We start from the raw sequence: 23,995 nt of genomic DNA, 5'->3' as shown, positions 1-23,995 counted from the left end.
CTGTATGAACATGGAAATATCTACACTGCTATCTGTATGAACATGGAAATATCTACACCGCTATCTGTATGAACATGGAAATATCTACACTGCTATCTGTATGAACATGGAAATATCTACACCGCTATCTGTATGAACATGGAAATACCCACACCGCTATCTGTATGAACATGGATATATCTACTCAGCCCTCTGGATGAACATGGAAATATCCACACATCTATCTGTGTAAACATGCATACATCTTCACTGCTATCTGTATAAACATGGAAATATCTACACCGCTATCTGTATGAACATGGAAATATCTACACCGCTATCTGTTTGAAGATGGAAATATATACATCGCTATCTGCATGAAAATGGAAATATCTACACAGCTATCTGCATACACATGGAAATATCTACACAGCTATCTCTTTACACATGGAAATAACTACACCGCTATCTGTATGAACATGGAAATATCTACACCGCTATCTGTATGAACATGGAAATATCTGCACCGCCATCTGTATGAACATATAAATATCTACACCGCCATCTGTATTAAGATGGAGATATCTACACCGCTATGTGAATAATCATGGAAATATCTACACCACTATCTGTATAAACATGGAAATATCTACACCGCTATCTGTATAAACATGGTAATATCTACCCCGCTACCTGTATAAACAGGGAAATAGCAGCACCGCTATCTGTATGAACATGGAAATATCTACACCGCTATCTGTATGAACATGGAAATATCTACAAAGGTATCTGAATGAACATGGAAATATCTACACCACTATCTGTTTGAACATGTAAATATCTACACCGCTATCTGCATGAAAATGGAAATATCTACACAGCGATCTGCATATACATGGAAATATCTACAAAGCTTTCTCTTTACACATGGAAATAACTACAGCGCTATCTGTATAAACATGGAAATAGCTACACCGCCATATGTATGAACATGGAAATATCTGCACCGCCATCTGTATGAACTTATAAATATCTACACCGCCATCTATATTAAGATGGAGTTATCTACACCGCTATCTGTATAAACTTGGAAATATCTACACCGCTCTCTGTATGAACATGGATATATCTACACAGCCATCTGGATGAACATGGAAATATCTACACCGCTATCTGTGTAAACATGCATACATCTTCACCGCTATCTGTATAAACATGGAAATATCTACACCGCTATCTGTTTGAACATGGAAATATCTACACCGCTATCTGCATGAAAATGGAAACATCTACACTGCTAGCTGCATATACATGGAAATATCTAGACAGCTATCTCTTTACACATGGAAATAACTACACTGCTATCTGTATGAACATGGAAATATCTACACCGCTATCTGTATGAACATGGAAATATCTGCACCGCCATCTGTATGAACATATAAATATCTACACCGCCATCTGTATTAAGATGGAGATATCAACACCGCTATCTGTATAAACCTGGAAATATCTACACAGCTATCTGTATAATCATGGAAATATCTACACCGCTATCTGTATAAACATGGAAATATCTACACCGCTACCTGTATAAAAATGGAAATATCAGCACCGCTATCTGTATGAACATGGAATTATCTACACCGCTATCTGTACGAACATGGAAATACCTACACCGCTATCTGTATGAACATGGATATATCTACACAGCCATCTGGATGAACATGGAAATATCTACACCGCTATCTGTGTAAACATGCATACATCTTCACCGCTATCTGTATAAACATGGAAATATCTACACCGCTATCTGTATGAAGATGGAAATATCTACACCGCTATCTGTATGAACATGGAAATATCTACACCGATATCTGAACATGGAAATATCTTCACCGCTATCTTCATGAAAATGGAAATATCTACACTGCTATCTGCATATACATGGAAATATCTACACAGCTATCACTTTACACATGGAAATAACCACACCGCTATCTGTATGAACATGGAAATATCTACAACGCCATCTGGATGAACATGGAAATATCTACACCGCTATCTGTATGAACATGGAAATATCTACACCGCTACCTGTATAAACATGGAAATAGCACAGCTATCTGTATGAACATGGAAATATCAGCCCCTTTATCTGTATGAACATGCAAATACCTACACCACTATCTGAATGAACATGGAAATATCTACACCACTATCTGTATGAACATGGAAATATCTACACCGCCATCTGTATTAAGATGGAGATATCTACACCGCTATCTGTATAAACCTGGAAATATCTACACAGCTATCTGTATAATCATGGAAATATCTACACCGCTATCTGTATAAACATGGAAATATCTACACCGCTACCTGTATAAACATCTAAATATCAGCACCGCTATCTGTATGAACATGGAAATATCAACACTGCTATCTGTACGAACATGGAAATATCTACACTGCTATCTGTATGAACATGGATATATCTACACAGCCATCTGGATGAACATGGAAATATCTACACCGCTATCTGTGTAAACATGCATACATCTTCACCGCTATCTGTATAAACACAGAAATATCTACACCGCTACCTGTATAAACATTGAAATATCAGCACCGCTATCTGTATGAACATGGAAATATCTACACCGCTATCTCTATGAACATGGAAATATCTACACCGCTATCTGTATGAACATGGAAATAGCTACATCGCTATCTGTATGAACATGGAAATATCTTCACCACCATCTGTATGAACATGGAAATATCTACACCACTATCATTATGAACATGGATACATCTACACAGCCATCTGGATGAACATGGAAATATCTACACCGCTCTCTGTATGAACATGGAAATATCTACACCGCTATCTTTATAAAGATGCATACATCTTCACCGCAATAAGTATAAGCATGGAAATATCTACACCGTTACCTGTATAAACATGGAAATATCAGCACCGCTATCTGTATGAACATGGAAATATCTACACCGCTATCTGTGTAAATATGCATACATCTTCACCGCAATCTGTATAAACATGGAAATACCTACACCGCTATCTGTATGAACATGGAAATATCTACACCGCTATCTGTTTGAACATGGAAATATCTACACCGCTATCTGCATGAAAATGGAAATATCTACACAGCTATCTGCATATACATGGAAATATCTACACAGCTATCTCTTTACACATGGAAATAACTACACCGCTATCTGTATGAACATGGAAATATCTACACCACCATCCGTATGAACATGGAAATATCTGCACCGCCATCTGTATGAACATATAAATATCTACACCGCCATCTGTATTAAGATGGAGATATCTACACCGCTATCTGCATAAACATGGAAATATCTACACCGCTATCTGTATAAACATGGAAATATCTACACCGCTATCTGTATAAACATGGAAATATCTACACCGCTATCTGTATGAACATGGAAATATCTTCACCGCCATCTGTATGAACATGGATATATCTACACAGCAATCTGGATGAACATGGAAATATCTACACCGCTATCTGTATGAACATGGAAATAGCTACACCGCTATCTGTATGAACATGGAAATATCTACACCGCTATCTGTATGAACATGGAAATATCTACACCGGTATCTGTATGAACATGGAAATATCTTCACCGCCATCTGTATGAACATGGATATATCTACACAGCCATCTGGATTAACATGGAAATATCTACAGAGCTATCTGTATGAACATGGAAATATATACACCGCTATCTGTGTAAACATGCATACATGTTCATCGCTATATGTATAAACATGGAAATATCTACACCGCTATCTGTATTAACATGGAAATATCTACACCGCTATCTGTTTGAACATGGAAATATCTACACCGCTATCTGCATGAAAATGGAAATATCTACACAGCTGTCTGCATATACATGGAAATATCTACAAAGCTATCCCTTTACACATGGAAATAACTTCACCGCTATCTCGATAAACATGGAAATATCTACACCGACATCTGTATGAACATGGAAATATCTACACCGCCATCTGTATGAACATATAAATATCTACACCGCCATCTGTATTAAGATGGGGATATCTACACCGCTATCTGTATAAACCTGGAAATATCTACACAGCTATCTGTATAATCATGGAAATATCTACACCGCTATCTGTATAAACATGGAAATATCTACACCGCTACCTGTATAAAAATGGAAATATCAGCACCGCTATCTGTATGAACATGGAAATATCTACACCGCTATCTGTACGAACATGGAAATATCTACACCGCTATCTGTATGAACATGGATATATCTACACAGCCATCTGGATGAACATGGAAATATCTACACCGCTATCTGTGTAAACATGCATACATCTTCACCGCTATCTGTATAAACATGGAAATATCTACACCGCTATCTGTATGAGCATGGAAATATCTACACCGCTATCTGTATGAACATGGAAATATCTACACCGCTATCTGTTTGAACATGGAAATATCTTCACCGCTATCTTCATGAAAATGGAAATATCTACACTGCTATCTGCATATACATGGAAATATCTACACAGCTATCACTTTACACATGGAAATAACCACACCGCTATCTGTATGAACATGGAAATATCTACACCGCCATCTGGATGAACATGGAAATATCTACACCGCTATCTGTATGAACATGGAAATATCTACACCGCTACCTGTATAAACATGGAAATAGCACCGCTATCTGTATGAACATGGAAATATCAGCCCCTTTATCTGTATGAACATGCAAATACCTACACCACTATCTGAATGAACATGGAAATATCTACACCATTATCTGTATGAACATGGAAATATCTACACCGCCATCTGTATGAACATGGAAATATCTTCACCGCCATCTGTATGAACATGGATATATCTACACAGCCATCTGTATGAACATGGAAATATCTTCACCGCTATCTGTATGAACGTGGAAATATCTACACTGGTATCTGTATGTACATGGAAATATCTTCACCGCCATCTGTATGAACATGGATATATCTACACAGCCATCTGGATGAACATGGAAATATCTACTCAGATATCTGTATGAACATGGAAATATATACACAGCCATCTGTGTAAATATGCATACATCTTCACCGCTATCTGTATAAACATGGAAATATCTACACCGCTATCCGTATGGACATGGAAATATCTACACCGCTATATGTTTGAACATGGAAATATCTACACCGCTATCTGCATGAAAATGGAAATATCTACACAGCTATCTGCATATTTATGGAAATATCTACAAAGCTATCTCTTTACACATGGAAATAACTTCACCGCTATCTCTATAAACATGGAAATATCAACACCGCCATCTGTATGAACATGGAAATATCTGCACCGCCCTCTGTATGAACATATAAATATCTACACCGCCATCTGTATTAAGATGGGGATATCTACACCGCTATCTGTATAAACCTGGAAATATCTACACCGCTATCTGTATAAACATGGAAATATCTACACCGCTATCTGTATGAACATGGAAATATCTACACCGTTATCTGTATGAACATGGAAATATCTACACCGCTATCTGTGTGAACATGGAAATATTTTCACCGCCATCTGTATGAACATGGATATATCTACACAGCCATCTGGATGAACATGGAAATATCTACACCGCTATCTGTATGAACATGGAAATATCTACACCGCTATCTGTGTAAACATGCATACATCTTCACCGCTATCTGTATAAACATGGAAATATCTACACCGCTATCAGTATGAACATGGAAATATCTACACCGCTATCTGTTTGAACATGGAAATATCTACACCGATATCTGCATGAAAATGGAAATATCTACACAGCTATCTGCATATTTATGGAAATATCTACAAAGCTATCTCTTTACACATGGAAATAACTTCACCGCTATCTCTATAAACATGGAAATATCTACACCGCCATCTGTATGAACATGGAAATATCTGCACCGCCATCTGTATGAACATATAAATATCTACACCGCCATCTGTATTAAGATGGGGATATCTACACCGCTATCTGTATAAACCTGGAAATATCTACACCGCTATCTGTATAATCATGGAAATATCTACACCGCTATCTGTATAAACATGGAAATATCTACACCGCTAACTGTATAAACATGGAAATATCAGCACCGCTATCTGTATGAACATGGAAATATCTACACCGCTATCTGTACGAACATGGAAATATCTACACCGCTATCTGTATGAACATGGATATATCTACACAGCCTTCTGGATGAACATGGAAATATCTACACCGCTATCTGTGTAAACATGCATACATCTTCACCGCTATCTGTATAAACATGGAAATATCTACACCGCTATCTGTATGAACATGGAAACATCTACACCGCTATCTGTATGAACATGGAAATATCTACACCGCTATCTGTTTGAACATGGAAATATCTTCACCGCTATCTGCATGAAAATGGAAATATCTACACTGCTATCTGCATATACATGGAAATATCTACAAAGCTATCCCTTTACACATGGAAATAATTACACCGCTATCTCTACAAAAATGGAAATATCTACACCAACATCTGTATGAACATGGAAATATCTGCACCGCCATCTGTATGAACAGATAAATATCTACACCGCCATATGTATTAAGATGGAGATATCTACACCACTATCTGTATATACATGGAAATATCTACACCGCTATCTGTATAAACATGGAAATATCTACACCGCAATCTGTATAAACATGGAAATATCTACACCGCTACCTGTATAAACATGGAAATATCAGAACCGCTATCTTTATGAACATGGAAATATCTACACAGCCATCTGGATGAACATGGAAATATCTATACCGCTATCTGTATGAACATGGAAATAGCTACACCACTATCTGTATGAACATGGAAATATCTACACCGCTATCTGTGTAAACATGCATACATCTTCACCGCTATCTGTATAAACATGGAAATATCTACACCGCTATCAGTATGAACATGGAAATATCTACACCGCTATCTGTTTGAACATGGAAATATCTACACCGTTATCTGCATGAAAATGGAAATATCTACACAGCTATCTGCATATACATGGAAATATCTACAAAGCTATCTCTTTACACATGGAAATAACTACACCGCTATCTCTATAAACATGGAAATATCTACACCGCCATCTGTATGAACATGGAAATATCTGCACCGCCATATGTATGAACATATAAATATCTGCACCGCCATCGGTATTAAGATGGAGATATCTACACCGCTATCTGTATAAACATGGAAATATCTACACCGCTATCTGTATAAACATGGAAATATCTACACCGCTACCTGTATAAACATGGAAATATCAGCACCGCTATCTGTATGAACATGGAAATATCTACACCGCTATATGTATGAACATGGAAATATCTACACCGATATCTGTATGAACATGGAAATACCTTCACCGCCATCTGTATGAACATAGATATATCTACACAGCCATCTGGATGAACATGGAAATATCTACACCGCTATCTGTGTAAACATGCATACATCTTCACCGCTATCTGTATAAACATGGAAATATCTACACCGCTATCTGTATGAACATGGAAATATCTACACCGCTATCTGTTTGAACATGGAAATATCTACACCGCTATATGCATGAAAATGGAAATATCTACAAAGCTATCTGCATATACATGGAAATATCTACAAAGCTATCTCTTTACACATGGAAATAACTACACCGCTATCTCCATAAACATGGAAATATCTATACCGCCATCTGTATGAACATGGAAATATCTGCACCGCCATCTGTATTAACATACAAATATATACACCGCCATCTGTATTAACATGGAGATATCTACACCGCTATCTGTATAAACTTGGAAATATCTACACCGCTATCTGTATAAACATGGAAATATCTACACCGCAATCTGTATAAACATGGAAATATCAGCAACGCTATCTGTATGAATGTGGAAATATCAACACTGCCATCTGTATTAAGATGGAGATATCTACACCGCTATCTGAATAAACATGGAAATATCTTCACCGCTATGTGTATGAACATGGCAATACCTACACCGCTATCTGTATGAACATGGAGATATCTACACCGATATCTGTATGAACATGGAAATATCTTCACCACCATCTGTATGAACATAGATATATCTACACAGCCATCTGGATGAACATGGAAATATCAGCACCGCTATCTGTATGAACATGGAAATATCTACACCGCTATCTGTATAAACATGGAAATATCTTCACCGCCATATGTATGAACATGGATATACCTACACAGCCATCTGGATGAACATGGAAATATCTACACCGCTATCTGTATGAACATGGAAATAGCTACACCGCGATCTGTATGAACATGGAAATATCTACACCGCTATCTGTATGAACATGGAAGGATCTACACCGCAATCTGTATGAACATGGAAATATCTTCACCGCCATCTGTATGAACATGGATATATCTACACAGCCATCTGGATGAACATGGAAATATCTACACCGCTATCTGTATGAACATGGAAATATCTACCCCGCTATCTGTGTAAACATGCATACATCTTCACCGCTATCTGTATAAATATGGAAATATCTACACCGCTATCTGTATGAACATGGAAATATCTACACCGCTATCTGTTTGAACATGGAAATATCTACACCGCTATCAGCATGAAAATGGAAATATCTACAGAGCTATCTGCATATACATGGAAATATCTACAAAGCTATCTCTTTACACATGGAAATAACTACACCGCTATCTCTATAAACATGGAAATATCTATAACGCCATCTGTATGAACATGGAAATATCTGCACAGCCATCTGTATTAAGATACAAATATCTACACCGCCATCTGTATTAAGATGGAAATATCTACACCGCTATCTGTATAAACTTGGAAATATCTACACCGCTATCTGTATAAACATGGAAATATCTACACCGCTATCTGTATAAACATGGAAATATCTACACCGCTACCTGTATAAACATGGAAATATCAGCACCGCTATCTGTATGAACATGGAAATATCTACACAGCCATCTGGATGAACATGGAAATATCTACACCGCTATGTGTATGAACATGGAAATAGCTACACCGCTATCTGTATGAAAATGGAAATATCTACACCACTCTCTGTACCAACATGGAAATATCTACACCTCTATCAGTGTAAACATGCATACATCTTCACCGCTATCTGTATAAACATGGAAATATCTACACCGCTATCTGTATGAACATGGAAATATCTACACCGCTATCTGTTTGAACATGGAAATATCTACACCGCTATCTGCATGAAAATGGAAATATCTACACAGCTATCTGCATATACATGGAAATATCTACAAAGCTATTTCTTTACACATGGAAATAACTACACCGCTATCTCTATAAACATGGAAATATCTACACCGCTATCTGTATGAACATGGAAATATCTTCACCGCCATCTGGATGAACAAGGATATATCTACACAGCCATCTGGATGAACATGGAAATATCAGCACCGCTGTCTGTATGAACATGGAAATACCTACACCGCTATCTGTATGAACATGGAAATATCTACACCGCTTTCTGTATGAACATGGAAATATCTTAACCGCCATCTGTATGAACATGGATATATCTACACAGCCATCTGGATGAACATGGAAATATCTACACCGCTATCTGGACGAACATGGAAATATCTACACCGCTATCTGTGTAAACATGCATACAACTTCACCGCTATCTGTATAAACATGGAAATATCTACAGGGCTATCTGTATAAACATGGAAATATCTACACTGATACCTGTATAAACATGGAAATATAAGCACCGCTATCTGTATGAACATGGAAATATCTACACAGCCATCTGGATGAACATGGAAATATCTACCCAGCCATCTGGATAAACATGGAAATATCTACACCGCTATCTGTATGAACATGGAAATAGCTACACCGCTATCTGTTTGAACATGGAAATATCTACACCACTATCTGTATGAACATGGAAATATCTACACCGCTATCTGTATGAACATGGAAATATCTTCACCGCCCTCTGTATGAACATGGATATATCTACACAGCCATCTGGATGAACATGGAAATATCTACACCGCTATCTGTATGAACATGGAAATATCAGCACCGCTATCTGTATGAACATGGAAATATCTACACAGCCATCTGGATGAACATGGAAATATCTACAACGCTATGTGTATGAACATGGAAATAGCTACACCGCTATCTGTATGAAAATGGAAATATCTACACCACTCTCTGTACCAACATGGAAATATCTACACCTCTTTCAGTGTAAACATGCATACATCTTAACCGCTATCTGTATAAACATGGAAATATCTACACCGCTATCTGTATGAACATGGAAATATCTACACCGCTATCTGTTTGAACATGGAAATATCTACACTGCTATCTGCATGAAAATGGAAATATCTACACAGCTATCTGCATATACATGGAAATATCTACAAAGCTATTTCTTTACACATGGAAATAACTACACCGCTATCTCTATAAACATGGAAATATCTACACCGCTATCTGTATGAACATGGAAATATCTTCACCGCCATCTGGATGAACAAGGATATATCTACACAGCCATCTGGATGAACATGGAAATATCAGCACTGCTGTCTGTATGAACATGGAAATACCTACACCGCTATCTGTATGAACATGGAAATATCTACACCGCTTTCTGTATGAACATGGAAATATCTTAACCGCCATCTGTATGAACATGGATATATCTACACAGCCATCTGGATGAACATGGAAATATCTACACCGCTATCTGGACGAACATTGAAATATCTACACCGCTATCTGTGTAAACATGCATACAACTTCACCGCTATCTGTATAAACATGGAAATATCTACACCGCTATCTGTATGAACATGGAAATACCTACACTGCTATCTGTTTGAACATGGAAATATCTACACCGCTATCTGCACGAAAATGGAAATATCAACACAGCTCTCTGCATATACATGGAAATATCTACAAAGCTATCTCTTTACACATGGAAATAACTACACCGCTATCTCTATAAACATGGAAATATCTACACCGCCATCTGTATGAACATGGAAATATCTGCACCGCCATCTGTATGAACATACAAATATCTACACCGCCATCTGTATTAAGATGGAGATATCTACACCGCTATCTGTATAAGCATGGAAATATCTACACCGCTATCCGAATAAACATGGAAATATCTACTCCGCTATCTGTATAAACATGGAAATATCTACACCGCTACCTGTATAAACATGGAAATATCAGCACCGCTATCTGTATGAATATGGAAATATCTACAAAGCCATCTGGATGAACATGGAAATATCTACACCGCTATCTGTACGAACAAGGAAATAACTACACCGCTATCTGTATGAACATGGAAATATCTACACCGCTATCTGTATGAACATGGAAATATCTACACCGCTATCTGTATGAACATGGAAGTATCTTCACCGCCATCTGTAGGAACATGGATATATCTACACAGCCAGCTGGATGAACATGGAAATATCTACACCGCTATCTATACGAACATGGAAATATCTACAATGCTATTTGTGTAAACATGCATACATCTTCACCGCTATCTGTATAAACATGGAAATATCTACACCGCTATCTGTATGAACATGGAAATATCTACACCGCTATCTGTTTGAACATGGAAATATCTACACCGCTATCTGCATGAAAATGGAAATATCTACACAGCTATCTGCATTTACATGGAAATATCTACAAAGCTATCTCTTTACACATGGAAATAACTAAACCGCTATCTGTATGAACATGGAAATATCTACACCGCCATCTGTATGAACATGGAAATATCTGCACCGCCATCTGTATTAACATACAAATATCTACCCAGCCGTCTGTATTAAGATGGAGATATCTACACCGCTATCTGTATAAACTTGGAAATATCTACACCGCTATCTGTTTAAACATGGAAATACCTACACCGCTATCTGTATAAACATGGAAATATCTACACCGCTACCAGTATAAACATGGAAATATCAGCACCGCTATCTGTATGAACATGGAAATATCTACACAGCCATCTGGATTAACATGGAAATATCTACACCGCTATCTGTATGAACATGGAAATAGCTACACCGCTATCTGTATGAAGATGGAAATATCTACACCACTATCTGTATGAACATGGAAATATGTACACCTCTATCTGTATGAACATGGAAATATCTACACCGCTATTTGTATGAACATGGAAATATCTACACCGCTATCTTTATGAACATGGAAATATCTTCACCGCCATCTGTATGAACATGGATATATCTACACAGCCATCTGTATGAACATGGAAATATCTACACCGCTATCTGTATGAACATGGAAATATCTACACCGCAATCTGTATGAACATGGAAAGATCTTCACCGCCATCAGTATGAACATGGAAATATCTACACTGCTATCTACATGAACATGGAAATATCTACACCGCTATTTGTGTAAACATGCATACATCTTCACCGCTATCTGTATAAACATGGAAATATCTACACCGCTATCTGTATGAACATGGAAATATCTACACCGCTGTCTGCTTGAACATGGAAATATCTACACTGCTATCTGCATGAAAATGGAAATATCTACACAGCTATCTGCACATACATGGAAATATCTACAAAGCTATCTCTTTACACATGGAAATAACTACACCGCTATCTGTATGAACATGGAAATAGCTACACCGCCATCTGTATGAACATGGAAATATCTGCACCGCCATCTGTATTAACATACAAATATCTACACCGCCGTCTGTAATAAGATGGAGATATCTACACCGCTATCTGTATAAACTTGGAAATATCTACACCGCTATCTGTATAAACATGGAAATATCTACACCGCTATCTGTATAAACATGGAAATATCTACACCGCTACCAGTATAAACATGGAAATATCAGCACCGCTATCTGTATGAACATGGAAATATCTACACAGCCTTCTGGATGAACATGGAAATATCTACACCGCTATCTGTATGATCATGGAAATAGCTACACCGCTATCTGTATGAAGATGGAAATATCTACACCACTATCTGTATGAACATGGAAATATCTACACCTCTATCTGTATGAACATGGAAATATCTACACCGCTATTTGTATGAACATGGAAATATCTACACCTCTATCTTTATGAACATGGAAATATCTTCACCGCCATCTGTACGAACATGGATATATCTACACAGCCATCTGTATGAACATGGAAATATCTACACCGCTATCTGTATGAACATGGAAATATCTTCACCGCAATCTGTATGAACATGGAAATATCTTCACCGCCATCAGTATGAACATGGATATATCTACACAGCCCTCTGGATGAAAATGGAAATATCTACACTGCTATCTACATGAACATGGAAATATCTTCACCGCTATTTGTGTAAACATGCATACATCTTCACCGCTATCTGTATAAACATGGAAATATCTACACCGCTATCTGTATGAACATGGAAATATCTACACCGCTATCTGCTTGAACATGGAAATATCTACACCGCTATCTGCATGAAAATGGAAATATCTACACAGCTATCTGCACATGCATGGAAATATCTACAATGCTATCTCTTTACACATGGAAATAACTACACCGCTATCTGTATGAACATGGAAATATCTACACCGCCATCTGTATGAACATGGAAATATCTGCACCGCCATCTGTATTAACATACAAATATCTACACCGCCGTCTGTATTAAGATGGAGATATCTACACCGCTATCTGTATAAACTTGGAAATATCTACACCGCTATCTGTATAAATATGGAAATATCTACACCGCTACCTGTATAAACATGGAAATAGCTACACCGCTATCTGTATAAACTTGGAAATATCTACACCACTATCTGTGTGAACATGGAAATACCAACACCGCTATCTGTATGAACATGGAAATATCTTCACCGCCATGTGTTTGAACATGGATATATCTACACAGCCATCTGGATGAACATGGAAATAACTACACGGCTATCTGTATGAACATGGAAATAGCTACACCTCTATCTGTATGAACATGGAAAGATCTACACCGCTATCTGTATGAAAATGGAAATATCTTCACCGCCATCTGTATGAACATGGATATATCTACACAGCCATCAGGATGAACATGGAAATATGTACACCGCTATCTGTGTAAACATGCATACATCTTCACCGCTATCTGTATAAACATGGAAATATCTACACCGCTATCTGTTTGAACATGGAAATATCTACACCGCTATCTGCATGAAAATGGAAATATCTACACAGCTATCTGCATATACATGGAAATATCTACAAAGCTATCTCTTTACACATGGAAATAACTACACCGCTATCTCCATAAACATGGAAATATCTATACCGCCTTCTGAATGAACATGGAAATATCTGCACCGCCATCTGTATTAACATACAAATATCTACACCGCCATCTGTATTAAGATGGAGATATCTACACCGCTATCTGTATAAACTTGGAAATATCTACACCGCTATCTGTATAAACATGGAAATATCAACACCGCAATCTGTATAAACATGGAAATATCAGCAACGCTATCTGTATGAATATGGAAATATCAACACTGCCATCTGTATTAAGATGGAGATATCTACACCGCTATCTGAATAAACATGGAAATATCTACACCGCTATCTGTATGAACATGGCAATACCTACACCGCTATCTGTATGAAAAGGAAATATCTACACCGATATCTGTATGAACATGGAAATATCTTCACCACCGTCTGTATGAACATAGATATATCTACACAGCCATCTGGATGAACATGGAAATATCAGCACCGCTATCTGTATGAACATGGAAATATCTACACCGCTACCTGTATGAACATGGAAATATCTTCACCGCCATCTGTATGAACATGGATATATCTACACAGCCATCTGGATGAACATGGAATTATCTACACCGCTATCTGTATGAACATGGAAATATCTACACCGCTATCTGTGTAAACATGTATACATCTTCACCACTATCTGTTTAAACATGGAAATATCTACACTGCTATCTGTATGAACATGGAAATATCTACACTGCTATCTGTTTGAACATGGAAATATCTACACCGCTATCTGCATGAAAATGGAAATATCTACAAAGCTATCTGCATATACATGGAAATATCCATACAGCTATCTCTTTACACATGGAAATAACTACACTGCTATCTCTATAAACATGGAAATATCTACACCGCCATCTGTATGAACATGGAAATATCTGCACCGCCATCTGTATGAGCATATAAATATCTACACCACCATCTGTATTAAGATGGAGATATCTACACCGCTATCTGTATAAACATGGAAATATCTTCACCGCTATCTGTATAAACATGGAAATATCTACAGCACTATCTGTATAACCATGGAAATATCTACACCGCTACCTGTTTAAACATGGAAATATCAGCACCGCTATCTGTATGAACATGGAAATATCTACACAGCCATCTGGATGAACATGGAAATATCTACACCGCTATCTGTATGAACATGGAAATAGCTACACCGCTATCTGTATGAACATGGAAATATCTACACCGCTATCTGTATGAACATGGAAGGATCTACACCGCAATCTGTATGAACATGGAAATATCTTCACCGCCATCTGTATGAACATGGATATATCTACACAGCCATCTGGATGAACATGGGAATATCTACACCGCTATCTGTATGAACATGGAAATATCTACACCGCTATCTGTGTAAACATGCATACATCTTCACCGCTATCTGTATAAACATGGAAATATCTACACCGCTATCTGTATGAACATGGAAATATCTACACCGCTATCTGTTTGAACATGGAAATATCTACACCGCTATCAGCATGAAAATGGAAATATCTACAGAGCTATCTGCATATACATGGAAATATCTACAAAGCTATGTCTTTACACATGGAAATAACTACACCGCTATCTCTATAAACATGGAAATATCTATAACGCCATCTGTATGAACATGGAAATATCTGCACCGCCATCTGTATTAACATACAAATATCTACACCGCCATCTGTATTAAGATGGAGATATCTACACCGCTATCTGTATAAACTTGGAAATATCTACACCGCTATCTGTATAAACATGGAAATATCAGCACCGCTATCTGTATGAACATGGAAATATCTACACAGCCATCTGGATGAACATCGAAATATCTACACCGCTATGTGTATCAACATGGAAATAGCTACACCGCTATCCGTATGAAAATAGAAATATCTACACCACTATCTGTACGAACATGGAAATATCTACACCTCTATCAGTGTAAACATGCATACATCTTCACCGCTATGTGTATAAACATGGAAATATCTACACCGCTATCTGTATGTACATGGAAATATCTACACCGCTATCTATACGAACATGGAAATATCTACAACGCTATTTGTGTAAACATGCATACATCTTCACCGCTATCTGTATGAAAATGGAAATATCTACACCACTATCTGTACGAACATGGAAATATCTACACCTCTATCAGTGTAAACATGCATACATCTTCACCGCTATGTGTATAAACATGGAAATACCTACACCGCTATCTGCATGAAAATGGAAATATCTACACAGATATCTGCATTTACATGGAAATATCTACAAAGCTATCTCTTTACACATGGAAATAACTACACCGCTATCTGTATGAACATGGAAATATCTACACCGCCATCTGTATGAACATGGAAATATCTGCACCGCCATCTGTATTAACATACAAATATCTACACCGCCGTCTGTATTAAGATGGAGATATCTACACCGCTATCTGTATAAACTTGGAAATATCTACACCGCTGTCTGTATAAACATGGAAATATCTACACCGCTATCTGTATAAACATGGAAATATCTACACCGCTACCAGTATAAACATGGAAATATCAGCACCGCTATCAGTATGAACATGGAAATATCTACACAGCCATCTGGATGAACATGGAAATATCTACACCGGTATCTGTAAAAACATGGAAATAGCTACAACGCTATCTGTATGAAGATGGAAGTATCTACACCGCTATCTGTATGAACATGGAAATATCTACACCTCTATCTGTATGAACATGGAAATATCTACACCGCTATTTGTATGAACATGGAAATATCTACACCGCTATCTTTATGAACATGGAAATATCTTCACCGCCATCTGTATGAACATGGATATATCTACACAGCCATCTGTATGAACATGGAAATATCTACACCGCTATCTGTATGAACATGGAAATATCTACACTGCAATCTGTATGAACATGGAAATATCTTCACCGCCATCAGTATGAACATGGATATATCTACACAGCCCTCTGCATGAACATGGATATATCTTCACTGCTATCTACATGAACATGGAAATATCTACACCGCTATTTGTGTAAACATGCATACATCTTCACCGCTATCTGTATAAACATGGAAATATCTACACCGCTATCTGTATGAACATGGAAGTATCTACACCGCCATCTGCTTGAACATGGAAATATCTACACCGCTATCTGCATGAAAATGGAAATATCTACACAGCTATCTGCACATACATGGAAATATCTACAAAGCTATCTCTTTACACATGGAAATAACTACACCGCTATATGTATGAACATGGAAATATATACACCGCCATCTGTATGAACATGGAAATATCTGCACCGCCATCTGTATTTACATACAAATATCTACACGGCCGTCTGTATTAAGATGGAGATATCTACACCGCTGTCTGTATAAACTTGGAAATATCTACACCGCTATCTGTATAAACATGGAAATATCTACACCGCTATCTGTATAAACATGGAAATAGCTACACCGCTATCTGTATAAACTTGGAAATATCTACACCACTATCTGTGTGAACATGGAAATACCAACACCGCTATCTGTATGAACATGGAAATACCTTCACCGAAATCTGTATGAACATGGATATATCTACATAGCCATCTGGATGAACATGGAAATAACTACACGGCTATCTGTATGAACATGGAAATAGCTACACCTCTACCTGTATGAACATGGAAATATCTACACCGCTATCTGTATGAACATGGAAAGATCTACACCGCTATCTGTATGAACATGGAAATATCTTCACCGCCATCTGTATGAACATGGATATATCTACACAGCCATCAGGATGAACATGGAAATATCTACACCGCTATCTGTATGAACATGGAAATATCTACACCGCTATCTGTGTAAACATGTATACATCTTCACTACTATCTGCTTAAACATGGAAATATATACACTGCTATCTGTATGAACATGGAAATATCTACACTGCTATCTGTTTGAACATGGAAATCTCTACACCGCTATCTGCATGAAAATGGAAATATCTACAAAGCTATCAGCATATACATGGAAATATCTATACAGCTATCTCTTTACACATGGAAATAACTAAACCGCTATCTCTATAAACATGGAAATATCTACACCGCCATCTGTATGAACATGGAAATATCTGCACCGCCATCTGTATGAGCATATAAATATCTACACCACCATCTGTATTAAGATGGAGATATCTGCACCGCTATCTGTATAAACATGGAAATATCTACACCGCTATCTGTATAAACATGGAAATATCTACACCGCTATCTGTATAAACATGGAAATATCTACACAGCTACCTGTATAAACATGGAAATATCAGCACCGCAATCTGTATGAACATGGAAATATCTACACCGCTATCTGTATGAACATGGAAATATCTACACCACTATCTGTATGAACTTGGAAATAGCTACACAGCCATCTGGATGAACATAGAAATATCTACACGGCTATCTGTATGAACATGGAAATATCTACACCGCTATCTGTATGAACATGGAAATATCTACACCGCTATCTGTGTAAACATGCATACATCTTCACCGCTATCTGTATAAACATGGAAATATCTACACCGCTAACTGTATGAACATGGAAATATCTACACCGCTATCTGTTTGAACATGGAAATATCTAAACCGCTATCTGCATGAAAATAGAAATATCTACACAGCTATCTGCATATACATGGAAATATCTACAAAGCTATCTCTTTACACATGGAAATAACTACACCGCTATCTCTATAAACATGGAAATATCTACACCGCCATCTGTATGAACATGGAAATATCTACACTGCTATCTGTTTGAACATGGAAATATCTACACCGCTATCTGCATGAAGATGGAAATATCTACAAAGCTATCTGCATATACATGGAAATATCTATACATCTATCTCTTTACACATGGAAATAACTACACCGCTATCTCTATAAACATGGAAATATCTACACCGCCATCTGTATGATCATGGAAATATCTGCACTGCCATCTGTATGAGCATATAAATATCTACACCACCATCTGTATTAAGATGGAGATATCAACACCGCTATCTGTATAAACTTGAAAATATCTACACCGCTATCTGTATAAACATGGAAATACCTACACCGCTATCTGTATAAACACGGAAATATCTACACCGCTACCTGTAAAAACATGGAAATATCAGCACCGCTATCTGTATGAACATGGAAATATCTACACCGCTATCTCTATGGACATGGAAATATCTACACCACTATCTGTATGAACATGGAAATAGCTACACCGCTATCTGTATGAACATGGAAATATCTACACCACTATCTGTATGAACATGGAAATATCTACACCACTATCATTATGAACATGGATACATCTACACAGCCATCTGGATGAACATGGATATATCTACACCGCTCTCTGTATGAACATGGAAATATCTACACCGTTATCTGTGTAAAGATGCATACATCTTCACCGCAATAAGTATAAGCATGGAAATATCTACACCGCTATCTGTATGAACATGGAAATAACTACACCGCTATCTGTTTGAACATGGAAATATCTAAACCGCTATCAGCATGAAAATGGAAATATCTACACAGCTATCTGCATATACATGGAAATATCTACACAGCTATCTCTTTACACATGGAAATAACTACAACTCTATCTGTATGAACATGGAAATATCTACACCGCCATCTGTATGAACATGGAAATATCTACACCGCCATCTGTATGAACATATAAATATCTACACCGCCATCTGTATTAAGATGTATATATCTACACCGCTATCTGTATAAACATCGAAATATCTACACCGCTATCAGTATAAACATGGAAATATCTACACTGCTATCTGTATAAACATGGAAATATCTACACCGCTATCTGTATTAACATGGAAATATCAGCACCGCTGTCTGTATGAAAATGGAAATATCAGCCCCTCTATCTGTATGAACATGGAAATATCTACACCGCTATCTCTATGAACATGGAAATATCTACACCGCTATCTGTTTGAACATGGAAATATCTAAACCGCTATCTGCATGAAAATGGAAATATCTACATAGCTATCTGCATATACATGGAAATATCTAAACAGCTATCTCTTTACACATGGAAATAACTACACCGCTATCTCTATAAACATACAAACATCTCCACCTCCATCTGTATGAACATGGAAATACCTGCACCGCCATCTGTATGAACATATAAATATCTACACCGCCATCCCTATAAAGATGGAGATATCTACACCAATATCTGTATAAACTTGGAAATATCTACGCCGCTATCTGTATAAACATGGAAATATCTACACCGCAATCTGTATAAACATGGAAATATCTACACCGCTACCTGTATAAACATGGAAATATCAGCACCGCTATCTGTATCAACATGGAAATATCTACACCGCTATCTCTATGAACATGGAAATTTCTACACCGCTATCTGTATGAACATGGAAATAGCTACACCGCTATCTGTATGAACATGGAAATATCTACACCACTACCAGTATGAACATGGAAATATCTACACCGCTATCTGTGTAAATATGCATACATCTTCACCGCAATCTGTATAAACATGGAAATATCTACACCGCTATCTGTATGAACATGTAAATATCTTCACCGCTATCTGTTTGAACATGGAAATATCTACACCGCTATCTGCATGAAAATGGAAATATCTACACAGCTATCTGCATATACATGGAAATATCTTCACAGCTATCTCTTTACACGTGGAAATAACTAAACCGCTATCTGTATGAACATGGAAATATCTACACCAGCATCCGTATGAACATGGAAATATCTGCACTGCCATCTGTATTAACATATAAATATCTACACCGCCATCTGTATTAAGATGGAGATATCTACACCGCTATCTGTATAAACATGGAAATATCTACACCGCTATCTGTATAAACATGGAAATATCTACACCGCTATATGTATAAACATGGAAATATCTACACCGCTATCTGTATGAACATGGAAATATCTTCACCGCCATCTTTATGAACATGGATATATCTACACAGCCGTCTGGATGAACATGGAAATATCTACACCGCTATCTGTATGAACATGGAAATAGCTACACCGCTATCTGTATGAACATGGAAATATCTACACCGCTATCTGTATGAACATGGAAATATCTACACCGGTATCTGTATGAACATGGAAATATCTTCACCGCCATCTGTATGAACATGGATATATCTACACAGCCATCTGGATGAACATGGAAATATCTACACAGCCGTCTGGATGAACATGGAAATATCTACACCGCTATCTGTATAAACATGGAAATATCTACACCGCTACCTGTATAAACATGGAAATATCAGCACCGCTATCTGTATGAACATGGAAATATCTACACCGCTATCTGTACGAACATGGAAATATCTACACCGCTACCTGTATGAACATGGATATATCTACACAGCCATCTGGATGAACATGGAAATATCTACACCGCTATCTGTGTAAACATGCATACATCTTCACCGCTATCTGTATAAACATGGAAATATCTACACCGCTATCTGTATGAACATGGAAATATCTACACCGCTAACTGTTTGAACATGGAAATATCTTCACAGCTATCTGCATGAAAATGGAAATATCTACACTGCTATAGGCATATACATGGAAATATCTACACTGCTATCTCTTTACACATGGAAATAACCTCACCGCTATCTGTATGAACATGGAAATATCTAAACCGCCATCTGGATGAACATGGAAATATCTACACCGCTATCTATATGAACATGGAAATATATACACCGCTATCTGTGTAAACATGCATACATCTTCACCGCTATCTGTTTAAACATGGAAATATCTACACCGCTACCTGTATAAACATGGAAATATCAGCACCGCTATCTGTATGAACATGGAAATATCAGCCCCTCTATCTGTATGAACATGGAAGTATCTACACCGCTATCTGTATGAACATGGAAATTTCTACACCGCTATCTGTATAAACATGGAAATATCTACACCGCTACCTGTATAAACATGGAAATATCAGCACCGCTATCTGTATGAACATGGAAATATCTACACCGCTATCTGTATGAACATTTAAATATCTACACCGCTATCTGTATGAACATGGAAATATCTACAAAGCTATCTGAATGAACATGGAAATATCTACACCGCCATCTGCATGAAAATGGAAATATCTACACTGCTATAGGCATATACATGGAAATATCTACAAAGCTATCTCTTTACACATGGCAATAACTTCACTGCTATCTCTATAAACATGGAAATATCTTCAAAGCTATCTCTTTACACATGGAAATAACTTCACCGCTATCTCTATAAACATGGAAATATCTGCACCGCCATCTGTATGAACATGGAAATATCTGCACCGCCCTCTGTATGAACATATAAATATCTACACCGCCATCTGTATTAAGATGGGGATATCTACACCGCTATCTGTATAAACATGGAAATATCTACACCGCTATCTGTATAATCATGGAACTATCTACACCGCTATCTGTATAAACATGGAAATATCTACACAACTAACTGTATAAACATGGAAATATCAGCACCACTATCTGTATGAACATGGATATATCTACACCGCTATCTGTACGAACATGGAAATATCTACACCGCTATCTGTATGAACATGGATATATCTACACAGCCGTCTGGATGAACATGGTAATATCTACACAGCTATCTGTGTAAACATGCATACATCTTCACCGCTATCTGTATAAACATGGAAATATCTACACCGCTATCTGTATGAACATGGAAATATCTACACCGCTATCTGTATGAACACGGAAATATCTACACCGCTATCTGTTTGAACATGGAAATATCTTCACCGCTATCTGCATGAAAATGGAAATATCTACACTGCTATTTGCATATACATGGAAATATCTACAAAGCTATCCCTTTACACATGGAAATAACTACACCGCTATCTCTATAAACATGGAAATATCTAAACCGACGTCTGTATGAACATGGAAATATCTGCACCGCCTTCTGTATGAACAGATAAATATCTACACCGCCATATGTATTAAGATGGGGATATCTACACCGCTATCTGTATAAACATGGAAATAGCTACACCGCTATCTGTATAAACTTGGAAATATCTACACCACTATCTGTGTGAACATGGAAATACCAACACCGCTATCTGTATGAACATGGAAATACCTTCACCGAAATCTGTAT

The sequence above is a fragment of the Gorilla gorilla genome, chromosome 3 (genome assembly GCF_029281585.2).
Source record: "Gorilla gorilla gorilla isolate KB3781 chromosome 3, NHGRI_mGorGor1-v2.1_pri, whole genome shotgun sequence".
Lineage (NCBI taxonomy): Eukaryota > Metazoa > Chordata > Mammalia > Primates > Hominidae > Gorilla > Gorilla gorilla.
Note: the sequence above shows the minus strand (reverse complement) of the source record.